Source organism: Diabrotica undecimpunctata, chromosome 9 (assembly GCF_040954645.1).
Source record: "Diabrotica undecimpunctata isolate CICGRU chromosome 9, icDiaUnde3, whole genome shotgun sequence".
Taxonomy (NCBI): Eukaryota; Metazoa; Arthropoda; class Insecta; order Coleoptera; family Chrysomelidae; genus Diabrotica; species Diabrotica undecimpunctata.
In genome coordinates this window covers 33,777,212-33,793,331 of record NC_092811.1, presented here as the reverse complement: position 1 = coordinate 33,793,331, position 16,120 = coordinate 33,777,212, and the positions used below count along the sequence as shown (strand labels likewise).

Sequence of the window (16,120 nt, the reverse complement as noted above, 5' to 3'; positions counted from 1 at the left end):
CATTGAATGAAAAAACTACCTTTGGTTCCAATCCTATTCTTTGTTTGGAGGAAGAGAATCGTTTAAAGCAATGGATTATAACATGCCAAGACAAAGATTTTCCAGTAAGAGTGGAATATATACAAGACTTCTCAAGGTTTTCTTGACACAAATCCACGTGCCAATCCTTTTACTGACAAACGGCCCGGAAAAGGTTGGTATAGATCCTTTTTAGAGCGACAACCAGATTTAAGTGAGAGAACTCCAGAAGCGGTAACGGCAGCAAGTTCACTTGTGTCTGAAAAAGATATAAAAAAATGGTTGACTGGTGTTTAAGAATATTTGCATCGTAATGGTTACATTGATATTCTTCAAGACCCTTCATGTGTTTTAAATGGCGATGAAACCTGCTTCCTCTTGTGTCCCAAAAATAAACGAGTGTTGGCGGTAAAGGAAAGCAAAAATATATATCAAATAGAGCGACACTCCAAAGTTAATTTAACGGTTATGTTTAAATTTGCAGTATCTGAAGAAATAACAGCACCAATGATTATTTACCCTTATAAACGAATTGCTAGCAATCTTCTAAATTCCGTTTTACGAGAATGGGGCATAGGATGTAGAGATACGGGATGGATGAAGAATGAAAACTTCTATGAATACATAGGAAACGTCTTATATAAGTACCTAGTTGCGAAAAACACTAATTTTCCAGTCATTTTGTTCGTTTATGGACATAAAACTAATTAACCATTCAAACCAGTAAAATATTTTCTAAGTTACAAATTATTTTAGTGCTGCATTTAAACCATTAAAGGCAAATTTCAACCGGGCAGTAGGTATTAAAGTTTAGACGCGAAAACCCAAACTTAGTAGTTACCAAAGAGAATTTTGCATTGGTACTAAACACAGTCATTAGTCAATTTAAATCAGATTCCATAATTAATGGCTTTAAATCATCTGAATTGTATCCATGGAACCCTAAAGCAATAGACTATTCCAAATGTTTAGGGAAGATCAAAGACCCGAATAAAGGTATTAATCACACTATTTCTATGACAAAATCAATAACATATGAAGATTTTGTACACACAGTTGGAGTTAAATTTCAAAGTTTTGATAATTGCGAAGAACTAAATGAAGATTCAAAATTGTTCTTTAATCTGTTTAATTTATTTTAAAATACCATAGATCTACCCACGATTCAGACTACAGAGACAGGTGGAATCACAAATGATATACAAGATACCTCTATCATCACAGAAACCCATATATCTTGATATATTACACTTAACTCTGTAAATGGCAATCAAATCATATGCAAAGTACAAGATATTCCTGTTATTACAGAAGAAAATCTACTTTCGTATTTTCGAGTTCAACTTCCAGAAAACGGCGATATTACATATAATATAGAAGATGTCACAGAAGATACAATGACTTAAGATATTCAATCGACATCAAATAATCTGCCTTTAATTAATCAAGACAACTCAATATCTAAAGAAATTGACACCTCAATCGACAAATTCTTTTTTTGGCCAAAAACCCCAGAAAGAAAGGGCGAACAAGTAAACAGAAAGGTGTTCACTTCTTCTGATCATCAAAATGCAGAGAGGCGTAAAATTGAAGAAATAGCAGAACAAGAAAAAACAAGGAAACCAAGATGAAAGTAATAAAAAAAATTGCCACAAGAGTCAATTCCGGGACCAAAACTTCAAACCGTCAAACTATTGTGAAAAATGAAGAAAATGCTACCGTAAATACAGTTGATATTGCAGATACAAATATTTTGAAAGCAGAGACACTTATTGATTATACAATTAAAAGCACTACTTTGAAAAGTGGAGTTAGAGTATATATACCAGATGTTACTGTCCTTAAAGAAAAACAAGAATTGTCACAGAACCAATTTCTGGATTCTGTAGAGGAAAACGTTAATCTGCCCACAATTAATAACATATTTTTTGATGTCTGCAACAATATGAATTCATCAAATTTGAAGAATACATTCCAAAGCAAATGTACAAATTTGGACACCAGCAAAGAAAAACGTGCTGGTTAGTCGGCTAAAAAAAAGTTATTTTTGAAACTGAGTTATATCCAGAATATGAAGAAGTACAAATTCTATCAGATATAATGGTAAAACAATCAGACAACACCAACCCACCTGTAAATAACCTGTTGTATACAGGATTGTGTTATTCTTGTTCCTGTAGTATATCTAAATCAAAAGTTGGAATAAAATGTCTATTTTGTGTTAGAGGCTACCATATTGGTACTTGCGCAAACAAACAACAAGAAATTGAAAACTTAAATAGTTTTGTGTACCTTACCTACACAAACAAAAAAGAAAATTAGGAATTTTATGAATGGCCAATGACTGTAATTCTATATGCCAATAACTATGTTTGTATGGCCAATAAGTGTGTAGTTCTGTAAGTTTTCAAATTGGTGTTAATTTTTGATATAAATTATTATTTCTGATTAAAATAACCTGAGTTTTTATAAAATGTGATGTTTCATTGCTATTAAAAAACCTTTACAAAATATTTCATTTTAAAAGATACCAACTTACAATTTTATTTCAATTGGCAATTCCTTAAGTGGCCAATCACTGTACCCGTTACCCTATTTGCTCCTGCCAGTAAATTACTTTTAAAATATATAAAACTTTAAAATCATTAAAACTCTTATCTCTAGTAACTGCATTCCTAAAAAGTACCTTATTTTATCAAAAAATTTCATACATTCCTAATTTTAATAATAGTCCATTATTTAGATTTTCATGGAATGGCAAGATTGCAGAAATGCTAGAGTTTACATTATATTATCTGCATATTTTAAAAGGTATGGAAATTCTAACAAACCAATACCTTAACAAAGAAAATTATACATACAAATAAATAAATGTCATGATACCTATCTGTATTTTATTTTTTTGTTGTTTTCGGGTCTTTGGTTTTTAATGGAATGAAAAACAGATATAGGCATAAAATAATAAATTAAAACTTATCCTGTACCATAACATATACTCTGCTGATATTATGTTATACATTTATATATAAAAATGCTAAAAAAAGTGTATACTACTTTTTTGGGAAGAGAGAATATATTTTTTTATATAGAATAAATTTTTCTTGTTATTTTGTCGACAATATTTATTTTTCGTTCAAAATTCAAAGATACCTTTTTAATTTACCGCCTTAAATTTAGAACACAGGTTTTGAATTTGCATCCAAATGTTTTAGTTCCTGACCCAAACACGTTTGTCGATAGAAACTTTCTCCAAACTCTTTCTACAGGACTTACCTTACTAGAGAGCTATGTACTATGTTAAGAGTTTGCGATGAACGTGATAATGATAAAGCTTAGCTGCCGGAATATAAGAAACAGAAAACTGGTAAAAACAGAACTCGTAACTGGGAAGACCGGCGTTCTTTAACAGAAGAGGATTATAAATACTCGTATTATAAAAATATTATTATATTTTTCTCTGCATTACAATGGCTTATGGAATGCTATGTACTATCAGTGCTGTACTACGGCATGAAATCGTGGAAGCTAAAGAAGAACGAAATTCAAAGACACATTCAAGTATATTATCAAAAATTCTTTACGGATGACAGACCTGAATTGCAACAGACATCGACATGGGAAATGGAAGGACCCCCAATCTTAGACATAGATGTAAAACATGCGTTACAGTGTGCAAAGAATTGGAAAGCTTGTGGATGACGAAATAGAAATATATGTAACCAACTATTATGTAATAGTATATATATTAAGTAGATGATAACTTAATATATAAATAGATGATACTTATATATTAAATAGATGATAACAACATAAAACTACTACCACACCCTTTTATTAAAATATATGAAAGTGGCGTAGTACCAAATGACAACTCGGAATTCATAGCTATTCCACAGAAATCTAGTTCCCACAAATGCGATGAATTTATGCTCATTAGCGTAATGAGTAACTTGCTAAAAATATTCTTAAATATCTTGCAGAATAGTAATTATAAAAAATGTGAAATAGATATAAGTGACTCTCAATTCGGATTTAGAAAGTCCTTGGGAATAAGAAAGGTGCTGTTTTCGACTCAAACACTTATTCAAAAATGCCCTTATCACCAGAAAAAAGTATTACTCTGTTTCGTCGACTACCAGAAAGCTTTTGATAATGTCTAGCATAAAAAATTGATGTATGAACTACAGAAAATGAAGCTAGACGGAAAAGATCTCCACATAATTCGAACCCTTTATTGCACTTAATATGCATTTTGCATATTTCTCAAGCTCTACTTATCACTGTATCTGTAGATAAAATAATACCCATTCTTCTTGAAATACAATCTATTTGCTATTTACTGTTTATTGTTCAAAGAAAAATAATTAAAACTCAGGGTTAAATGTAAACAACTTTGTCGTCGGAAATACGAATGGGTGATAAAAATACAACTTTACGCGCTACCACCGTACTATCACTCGCACATATGGCGAATACCAAACAGAATCTCACTGTAGATTCATGTCCTTTATCGAATATTTTGTTGAGTACGTTATGTATATGTGATTATTAATCAGTTTGAATTTAATACGCGATAATGTTGGTCGCAGTTTTTCGCTGTTGTTGGAAATAATCGGGACAGTGACGGTGTTCCATTAAATGTTTTTGTGCTTTCAACAATTTGTGTCATTCATGTGCTTCTATTATCGCTACTAACTGGAACAGGTAAGTTATCTCCAATATTTCGGTTACAAAATTCTTTAGAAGGTATTGTTATAATTAATCTCCCCTTAAATCATAAAAACCACAATAAAACCAAACAAAGCAACCGTCATTTGTTTTATTAGGTTTGTGGAGATGAATCATTATAAGATGCAGATTTCCAAGAATTTATATTTCTTGTTCAAGTTTATTCAACGTACAAAGTTTGTATATTATATTTTTATGTTTTCAGTTTATTGTTTAATTTGATTGTTTTCTATTTCTATATTTTATTTCGCAATTAAGGTCCTTACACTTGCTCCGCTCACGAATCGGTTTTCTGATATTGTCTCTATGCTTTGATTCAATTTCATTTTTCTATTTATCCGTTTCGTACAGTGCTGGTTGTTTATATACAGCTCCCTTCCTAAGTTCCTCTGTCGTCGTTTATTTCACGCAAAGATGACTTGAAAAATTCAATGAAGAAAAATTATGTCTTTTTTTTTGTATACAATATTTCCGTTTCTAATCCTTTAGAAAGTACTTTATTCAAATATTTTTTATATAGGGACGAAACTTCACATGACATGACTTGGCTTGTATCCCGAATTTTCGCTTTTTACTTTGAAAGAGCTACCCACAAAATATCTCGTTTGGTTAGCATTGGTTTACAAAAAATTTGCTAAATTGCACAAAAGCCCAATTTTTATAATATAGACTTTAATAATGATATTAGTAATGTATAGGTGCAACCATTAGCTTTAAAACAAAAAACTATTTTAATCAAATAAAAGGCAGATATCGAGCAGTCTTTTATTAAATCTTACCCAAGTACTTTCGCTCTCACAGCATCTTCATGTATTTCAATACAAATTAAAAACAACATAAATGTTTGAAAATTTTGGATTTTGATTGACATGTCCAGTTAGGTAGAAGTTTTACGTCTTTCTTTATTGACTTATCTTATAAGGTACAAATGAAGTGCAAATTTTAAAATAAAAAAAAAACATAAATATTATATTATTATAAGTACGAAATAAACATTAAAAAATGCAATTTTAAAAGAAAAAAAAACATACAGTTTGAATTAACTTATTTCCTCATCATCATCTACAAGAGCGGAGTTGTAACATTCGTATACAAGCCTTGAGAAAAACTCTGAAATAAGGTAGGAACTAGAGGCAGTAGCGAGATAATGTCTGCTTTTTTATTTCAAGAAATAGGGACCGGTTGATTAGTTATAATTGGAACTTCCGAAGGTAGTTGACCCCCTCTTCTGTTGAGATCAATAGTTTAAAATGGGTCTTCTCTATTAAGGCTGTCTTTGAATTGAACGATTGCCAAGTCTTTCGTGTATCGAAGCCATCTTTTGTCCAGTCATCGGAATTGACAACCATCAGTGTCTTTATTTCCTAGTACCATGCAACCTTTAAGTAAAGATGAGAAAAGTCTGTGATATTTCCATAACAGTGAATTTAGAGCTACTTGAACGTACAAGTTGCATCCAGTCATAAAGGTGAAATATTTGAATGTCGGTTTTCTACTTTATTTTTCTCAATTATACTGTGATCAGTGTCTACTTTCAAGTGAGTGTGACTTGGTACCACAAACTTATGATCTATTAGCTTAATATTAGATGACGATTTATGCAAGGCTCACGTAAACATGGCAGATACATGAAAGTTACGGTTATGTCTTTTCTTTTAAGCTTTTTAAATTCCTGTGAATAAATTTTATTAAATGTGGGAGCAGCTGTGGACTGTTTGAACAATTCGTACATTTTTTGTAAAGTTATGTGAGATGGTAAGTACTTCTTCGAAGTGTGCTTTCGTGAATAGTGACTTTCGTACAGTGGAAATGAAAGTATATGATTTTTTATTTCTATTCGTTTTTCTTCACTAGTTTTCGTTTTTTATATAGTCTTTCCTCTTTTATCTTTATATTATCTTTTATCTTCTACATTAGTACCTGCGATCGTAGATTGTATTTTACTGGCGATAGTTAAAAAAGCTTTCATCGAAAATGTTAAGAAGACAACCGCGACAGATAGACTCCTTATTTTCGTTTATAAAAAGAGAATAAACCAAAGTTCTTGAACTGATTTAACATTGTTCAGATTCAACACTTTTTTTAACCCGTTTGCATTAAAGCGATCTTTACATTTCATTTGACATGAGCTTAATACTTTGGCTTCGCGTGAACGTATTGGTTTTTCTTGTAACGTAAGATAACCTTTTCCTAAATTTCGTTGTAATTTTTTCTCAGCTTTGCGTTTCCTTGTGCTTTGTTTTTTTTTATAAAAGTTAGTTTTATCTCAGACGCTGTTTCCTGTGTATTTTTCATTTGCAATATTTGTAGTGGATTATCACTGTCTGAGGAGTTTTCGGATCCGAATCAGTATCATTTGATGATGAGTTTTCCAAAGTGTTCATAACCAAAGATGTAGATAGAAGATACTCAGATGACGTCAATGAACATCTCTGTTCGTCGTTTTTGTTGAGAGTTCCACACATAGTTTACCTCAGTACGGCTTCATTTTTAAGTTAGTTATAATTCAAACTCAGAATATCTATTGATTTTATATGCATGTATTTTGATTTGAATTTTAATTTGACAAAGAGCTCTGAAGCCTGGAGAACTATAAAAACGATGAGAACAACGACAAAAAACCAAGTCATAATAAATAGAATACCAGAGAACACATGGGAAGAGCATTTTGAGAACTTATTAACAGAGAGAAGAGAAAGGTTTAAACAGACAAATGAACAAGTGGAAGTAGAAGGAAGAATCGAAATATCAATAGAACAAGTGAAAGAAGCAGTTAAGGGAATGAAATTTAAAAAATCTCCAGGCCCAGGCGGAATATATCCAGAGTTGATTAGGTATGGATCATCAAAACTGTTTGAGATGATCCGAAAATTATTCGAAAGATGCTTAAACGGAGAAGAAGTTCCAGAAGAATGGAGACAATCGTATATCTCTTCAATACACAAGAAAGGCACAAAGATGGATCCTAAAAACTATAGAGGGATTGCAGTAATTGCTACTATAGGCCGACTATACTCAAAAGTACTACGAAACCTGATAGAAAATGATATTAAAGACAAACAACCCGAAGAACAAGCGGGATTTAGGGCCGGACGCTCCACTATGGATAATATTTTCACAGTAAAAATTGCAATGGAAAAACGAGTGCAGAGAAATAGAGAAGAAACTCATATAGCTTTAATAGATTTGGAAAAAGCATATGACAGTGTACCGATCTCCCAACTATGGATAGAAATGGGTAACTTAAAAATAAACCCAATTCTTATTAACGCCACTCAAAAATATTACGAACAAAACTTTGCAAGAATTAAAATGGGACAATAAATCACTTCTCCTTTTCAAACAACAAAGGGACTAAGACAAGGCTGCTGTCTATCACCCACCTTATTTAAAATCTATTTGGACAGATCCTTAGTGAAATTGGTAAAAAAATGTAGAAACATGGGAATAACGGTGGGAGAAAACAAGCTATATACACTTTTCTTTGCAGATGACCAGGTAGTAATTGCCGAAGACAGCTACGATCTTAGCTATATGGTAAGAAAACTGCAAGAAGAATATGAGGTGGCAGGTCTAAACATGAATATGACAAAATGTGAATATCTCTCAGTGGGAACAGATGAAATATGTGACCTAGCCTTGGAAGACGACAAAATCAAAGGCGTGCAATCCTGCAAATATTTGGGGGTCATTTTCAACAAGAAGGGAAATAGCGCAGATGAAATCAGGGAAAGAATAAACAAGGGTAGAGCAGCGACCCGTGCCTTAAACTCTCTTCTCTGGCAAAAAAACAATTCGACGAGAAACCAAAAAACACATTTACGGTAGTATAGTCCAAAGTATTACACTTTACGGTTCGGAAGTATGGGACGTCACCAAAGCTAATAGAAACAAACTTATGACGACAGAAATGGATTATCTGAGACGAAGCTGCGGTAGATCGAAACTGGAGAGAGTGAGAAACAAACAAATAAGAAACGAAATGAAAATGGAGAGAAATATCAATGATGACATAGAAAGAAAACAATTAATCTGGTTCGGGCTTGTTAAAAGAATGCCAGAGTACAGATGGCCTAAAAGAGTACTGGAATGGATCCCTCCTGAAAGAAGAAAGAGAGGACGACCACGGAGAAGTTGGCGCAACGATATTGATGAAGCAATGGCGGCAAGAGACTTAGAAGATGCAACTGCATATGACAGAAAAAGATGGAAATTGGGGGCGGAGAAGCGGCGACAGCCGTAATGAATCCGTTATTATATATATATATATATATATATATATATATTTTGATTTGAATGCAGATTTTGATGGGCATACTTACGAAAACATTGAAACTAATAAGAAACGTGAGAAACGCAATGTAATCAATACCCAAATTACAAATTAAATGACTCATATACATAATATCCTTTTTTCATAACTGCGTCAGTCTTTTCGCTAGCCAGCAATTTTACTGTACCTAATCAGTTAAGTCAAAAGTTTGGTTAGGTATATGTCGATCTAAACCACATAAAAGGATTTGATTGGTTAAGTTCATCTCAAAAATGGATAAAATTGTCAGTACGAAAAAGATCACTATTTGATAGGGAACCACAGGTCAGGGCCGCCGCTACCATGTGTGCCAAGTGTGCATCGCACACGGGCGGCCAACAATAGGGGCGGCCAAAAGCAGTCCACTGATGATAATACTTTTTTAAAACGAAAATAAATTCGAATAATTAAATAGTAATGATTCAGATAATTAAACTAACTAAAGATAATGGGCAGGACATGTGATACGCAGTAACGACAATCGCCTTATAAATAATGTGTTCTGGGAAAGGCCAGAGGGAAGAAGGTCTGTAGGGCGGCCTAGAAAAAGGTGGAAAGATGCAGTCAAAGAAGATCTAGAAAAAATGGGAGTGCGAAAATGGGAATTACTGGCACAGGACCGACAAACATGGAAGGCAATAGTAAACGCGGCAAAGACTCACGAAGAGTTGTAGCGCCATTGATGATGATAATGATGATGATTTAGATAATTCTGTGAACTCTAATATTCCAAACAATAATAATTATTCAGTACGTGATAATACTTAAATGTGTTTCATTTATCATGTATACTTCTTTTTTTCATCCTAATCTAAAAAAATGTCAAAAAATATTATTTATTGTATGAACTGCCGCCCTTTTGTAGGTACAGTCATAAAGCAGTTTCGGGAATACTTTTTAATTCAAAGCGGCTGGCGGCTTTCGGACTCCAGTTATTTGAGATTTCACACGTAGATACTTTACAAGAATTTAGACAAGTGGTTGTAAAGTTTCTGTTATAATATTGTTCCTATGGTTATGTTTATAGATGGGTTATTATGTCTTATGTTCAGTCTTAGTTGAGAATTCGATGAATTTAGACACGCTTTTGATAGACGATTTCGTTTGTAAAATATAGTACTGTATCCGTTTCTTTGGACAGTAGGTACTGTATTTCGAAGTAACGTCGAGATCAGAGCAATTTTATTCGTATACGCGTTACGGCTACATATTATTTGGAGAAACATTATTTGGACCACTTATTTGCAGTGTTTTTGGATTTATTTTGTTAAATCCGCCCGGCTTCGTTCTTAAGTGATAATTTCAAAATGTCCGAAAGAAAAGGAAAATGACTTTCAGGTTTTTAATATAGAAAAATAAAAGAGGCAAAAACTGAGGAGAAAAAAAAACTTAGCGGTGCACTGGAATCATTTTTGATGTAAAACATACATGAAAATATAGAAGACTCGGATATAAATTTAGGACCTTCAACTTCAAGCAAAGTCCAAACCATATAAAAAAGTACCAAAAAATTGAATATTCCTGCGGATAGAGACGGATGATTTGATGACAATAATGCGAGTACTGATGCTGAAACGCCTGAACCTTAAACCACCAACCAAGACAGAACAATTAATGTTCCAGTTAATCTGGATTGCAGTGTAGGAAGTTCCAGCATATATTTGGTTTCAGATGATCCTGGAAAATGACCTGCAAATATGAATCCAAGTGAAGTTCAATTTGTTGTTGAAAATTTTCCTCAGCAAATTACAAAAATTAACTTCCCCAGAGATACAAATAATAGGAAATTTTCAGAAACTTAATATTACCGCACATTACCTAATCAAGACCAAATTCATCGCCCATGGTTACTTTACTCATTATCACTAAATAGTGTTTTTTGTGCACCTTGTAAACTATTTTGTTGTGATGAAAGCAGCCGACAATTACTTAGTGGAATTAATCGGGTAAGTGACTTACAACATTTAGCTGTTATTTTAAAAAGACATGAATCCGGTGCAGCTCATATAAAATATTCTCAAAAACTGTTTGAACTATCTACAACATTAAAAAAGGGACTCTGCTCATCAAAAATTATATGAAATGGAGAAAAAACATTGGGGCGCACGTAGAACAAATAACAATTGTAGTAAGATGTGTTTCTGCTTTCTGCAATGTTATCTATTGAACATGAAGTGTGTGTGACATTGGACATTAAAGATATTGTCAAAAAGTTTTCCGAGACGAAAGCCCGAAAAGTGCGTTTTTAGTTTTTTTATGTGTTTATGTTTCTATTCACGGTTTATTTTAATTAAATGGACGTTTAAATTAGGATATTAAGATGTACATATTCTGAACGTTGGATCATGGTTATTAAATTAGGATAATGGACGTTTAAATTAGGATATTAGGATATACATTAGGATAATATATGGACGTTGGATCATGGAGATTAGTCTAAATGTTCAAGTAAATAATTATCTATTTACAAATTATTATTGTTATATTATGCATCTTCTTCACATTTCTTTAAATAATAGTATGTATGTCTAAAGTGTTGGAAGGGGGGCGGCAAATATTAAGTTGCACACGGGCGGCCAATACCTTAGCGGCGGCCCTGCACAAGTATAACATTCGACTTGTGTTTTTTATTCCAGCGGTAAATAATTTTTTTATGTGATTTTAATAAATACAAAAATTTTATCAAAAATTGACTTGTCTGCTTACGTCCGCCGACAACACAAATAATACCTTTACACATCTCTCTAATACTGTCGTCACCCACTATGTAGCTTCTTCAAATTTAAAATTTTTTTAATCTGTTTGTCTTTTATCTAGTGTTGGGTATGTGTATTATTGCATGTTTATGATATTCATAAAATTGCTGGATAACCTATATAATTTTGACGAAATGCCCCTGAAGATGCTCTAACGGCGAAAGTTTTTGAGCAAAATTTAATAAAAAACTGTGCTTGATAATTGCCTTTTATTTGATTAAGTTCATTTATTCGAGCATTCAACCATATATCACTTTAAAAAACTATTTATATTTAAATGCGAGTGACATTTTTATAATCAATATCGTTATCGTTATATTTAACAAATTTTAAAGTGGTTCGTTTGATACTTATAAGTTGATAAAAATAAGAATCGGAAAATATACTTAAGATTATAATTTGATAAGATTGATTTTGTTTTGTAATAGTGATAATCTCTTACGAGTTATGCAATTGGTAGATAATATCCACATGTTTCAGCAAATTGGAAATTATGAAACTTTAGAAGTAACAGCAAATAATGACATTTTGTTCTTTGTACATGGGTCATGACCAAATGTATACGAATTAAATGAAAACATTTAAATTAAGGGTATCCCAAGTTTATAGAATTTTATAGAATCACTACTCTACATAACGTTTGGGCACTTTAGAAGCCCGTCCCGTACGTGTGATTTTCACTTCAGATATTTTTGTACTATTTGTTGGAATACTGATTTTAAACACTCCTGCACCCTCACAGTATTCATTTTCGGAACTGCCGTCTCTAGCAGCCAACTGAGGAACATGTGGGGTACCATTTAATTCACTTTTATTCTTCATTAACGTCTTCACATCATTCTAAAGCTCGAACTCAGGAACAATACAACACTCTAGTGGGTAAAAACAAAACAATTTCATTAAGAGCGATCTGGCGGTGAGTTTTATTCGCGCAAACCAGTTTTAACTATCTATATGTTTATAACATCACAATCTGGTAGTTCCCAGTCCACCTGATTCCGCAAAAACATCGCTGGTGTTAAGGCAACTAACTCTTGAGGATTCTCCGATAGATACGTTAATGGTCGTGAATTAATGATTGCCTCTCACATAACATGGTTAGCAAAGTCTCATACTCCAAATTGGTACGGCCTAGTGTTTTTTCAACAACTGTTTTATAACACCATTAAGGCGTTCCCAGAATTCTCCTAACCAAGCTGTTGTAGGTGGATTAAAATGTAAAAAATTAATAATGTTCCAGTCTAGACATGATAAGGCATTTTCAGCAACCACAAAACGCGAGACACAAACCAGTGTAAAGCCTAAAGAAAATTATAAGTTGATAACGAACAACAGAGTGCTATATGAACCGCCCTGAAAATCGCACACGTGAACATACAAATCCAAACTTTGTCACCAGTTTTAAGGAACAGCGGTTCTACAAAGTCAATACCGGTCACTTCAAAGGCTACAGCATCACGCACTTTATTAGCCGGTAAAGGAGGAGTATGAACTTCTAGATGTTTTCCAGTGTACCTCCGGCACAATACACACTTGGAGATAACGGATCTTACACTTCGCCTTCCTGAGAGAATCCAAAACTTTTCTCGGAGCAAACTTAAAATAACTTGGGTCTTAACATGACAAGACTTTAAGTGGTAATACATAATTAACTTAATGGTAAACTTATGGTTAGATGGTAGTACAACTGAAAAATCGTAATACTGCGTATCTTCTCTGTTAGAAACTCTAGATATCAATCTAATCAAATCCCCTTCTTTATAAAATTGTTTAAGAAGATTAATCATTTTCTACACCTGAGAAGCTTTCCTGCTGCACCTTTGTCAAAACAAATTTCTCGGCAGTTTAAAACTCTTCAGAGGTCAATTCACCCAGTGGTTTATCCCATGCCAAGCAGCGGCGGCTTGTGGCCTAAAAAAGTGGTGAAGATGAGGAAAGCTTGCCGGACCAAAAGGAGTTTTGGTACCTACGTCGCGCCCAAAATTCATTAAAAATTTGTTAAAAAAAATGTATAGAGTTTAGGGCCCTAATAACTTGAAAACAGTTTTTTAGGGCACTTATACTAGATACGATTCGTTCTGCTTGCCTGGAGTATTTTAGTACTGAACCTTGACATTTCATTGAGGGTTTTTGACGTGACAACGTCTTAAATTAGGTTGTGGCTCGGAGTCACTCATGAAAAAGTGTAACGCCCGCTCACGTCTGTTACGATGAGTCACCGAACGAGAGAGAGGCCCGCCGGAACGGCGAATGCCTTGCGTCTCTCTCCCACTCAAACATGATCGGTCCGCTGCGCGCGCAGCACTAGAGAATTAGGCGCGTTGAATCGGTGCGTGCTTGTGTCTCTGTCTTTATCGAGCGTTCTTGGCGTTGGATTACACATTACAGCAGAAACACTTCCTTTCATTTCATATTTCTCCTATCATCGTCCTATCCTCAACAAAATCACTCAAATAGAAATTAGTTAAGTTTAAGTTTACATGTACTAGTAAATGTTTTAGTAAACAAAATATATTTCTATAGTTAAAATTTGTGCAATTCTTATTTTCATTCAATTCCTTGTTCCTATTGTGCAATTTAATAATATTCATATCAATAAATATTCTACCGAGAAAAAGACGTTGTCACGTAAAATCTTCGCCCGTAAAACCGACTTTACAGGCAACCGATTTTTTTGGCGATTAAAACACCACGCCTGCTTAAACGGGTTGGTGAGTTTCGATTCAGCCGCCCACTCTGAGTCAGATGCTGATTGCAGCCGACCACTCTGGATCAGACGCAGATGTTTAAAATACTGGTTGGTCGACCATGTAAAAGAATATCCCTTTTATCTTCATTTTTCCAATGCCTAAACGGAGTCTCTAATATATTACACACCAAGTCATTAATTTAGCCACCATTTAATATAGTCTTCTGCAGGTCATCATGCAGGGTAGAGTCGATGGCAAGAAGAGAATAAGTAGAAAGAGGAAATCATGGCTACGAAATATTCGAGACTGGACAAACATGACTGTAGACGAATTATTCCACGTTGCAAAAGACAGAGAAACTTTTAGAAATGTGGTTGCCAACCTCCGTTAATGGAGACGGCATAGGAAGAAGAAGAAAAAGTCATTAATTGGATTTATGTTTGTCTAAAATTATTTTTGTCCAAACGAAATACACGAGAACACTTTATATCCGAAATCCGAAACAAACCACAGAGAAATGTATTAATAAAGTGCACTAAACAAATAAAATTAATACTGTGTCTAAAATTAATACCCATCCAACAGTGGGTGAAGACGAATAATATATTTATAGACGGAACGACGGAACTGCAGTCACCAGTTTTCTCAGCTATCACTAAGGATAGGCTGACGTCACGTTGCCATGGCAACCGTGAACGCTCATGCAACGCTATTCCTGAATACTAAGATTCAGTACACGGCTAGTGACACAGGTCAGGACTTGACCGTCAAGTACGTACCGCTAATAAAGCTAGTTGTCTTTTTAATTTTTAGATTAATTAAAAGAGAATAAATAATTGATTTCAGAATTTAGATATAATAATGTTGCTTTCATTTTTTATTTATTTGTCTCAATTTAATTATATTTTTTTGGTGAACCTCACCTTCACCTACTTCACCTGGCCGGCGGCCGCTGATGCCAAGCTCTTCTACTACAACTTTTGTAACATGAGTTTGGCACTAATAGAGCTAGACATAAATATCCAATAGTATTAAATACTTTCTGTGCTATAGAAAGGATTCTACGTTTAGTCACTATCATATTTTCTAAGTCCGTTTCCTCTCTTAAGAATCTCAAATTAACTAGTAAAACATCTTGTACAGGATGCTAGTTCATACCAAGAACAGGACATATCTCTTTAATTCCACTAACTTCAGCATTTCTTGTACGTTCCCAATCTCTTAGTTCGATTTGTCGCTCTGCCATAATTGCCTTAGACTCTGTAATGAACATTGGTGATGGTGATGAACCATCTCTTCATTAGGTAAACTTATGACACAGTTGTCCACATAGAAGGTTTGACTCACTTTCTTCACATCATCTAAAGTATACAATGATTCTGATGAAGAGCCCTTTTCTAAGTATTTTGCAAGTGGTACTCTAGTGTCGTCCCTAACAAAAATGAACTGTTGTTAACACCGTTTATGACGAAAAACTACTGTCTGACCTTCTGTGTCAACCCATAAAAATTTAAGAAATCAGTCCCTTTCATGCACACCTATCTGTTGAAATATCCGGAAATCACTTCTATTTTATTTTCTCTAAACCTTACAAAAATTGAAGGAATTAACTGAAT

The 16,120-nt window shown here is 33.6% G+C and overlaps 1 protein-coding gene across 1 annotated transcript in view; it reads left to right on the top strand.

Moving 5' to 3' along the window:
- The first annotated feature begins 4,419 nt into the window (after positions 1-4,419).
- LOC140449788 (ATP-binding cassette sub-family C member 4-like) overlaps positions 4,420-16,120 on the top strand; it is a 138,012-nt gene continuing 126,311 nt past the window's right edge. The window contains exon 1 of the mRNA XM_072543137.1: positions 4,420-4,722. The gene's annotated coding sequence lies outside the window, so the exon portion shown is untranslated. The remainder of the gene's footprint in view (positions 4,723-16,120) is intronic.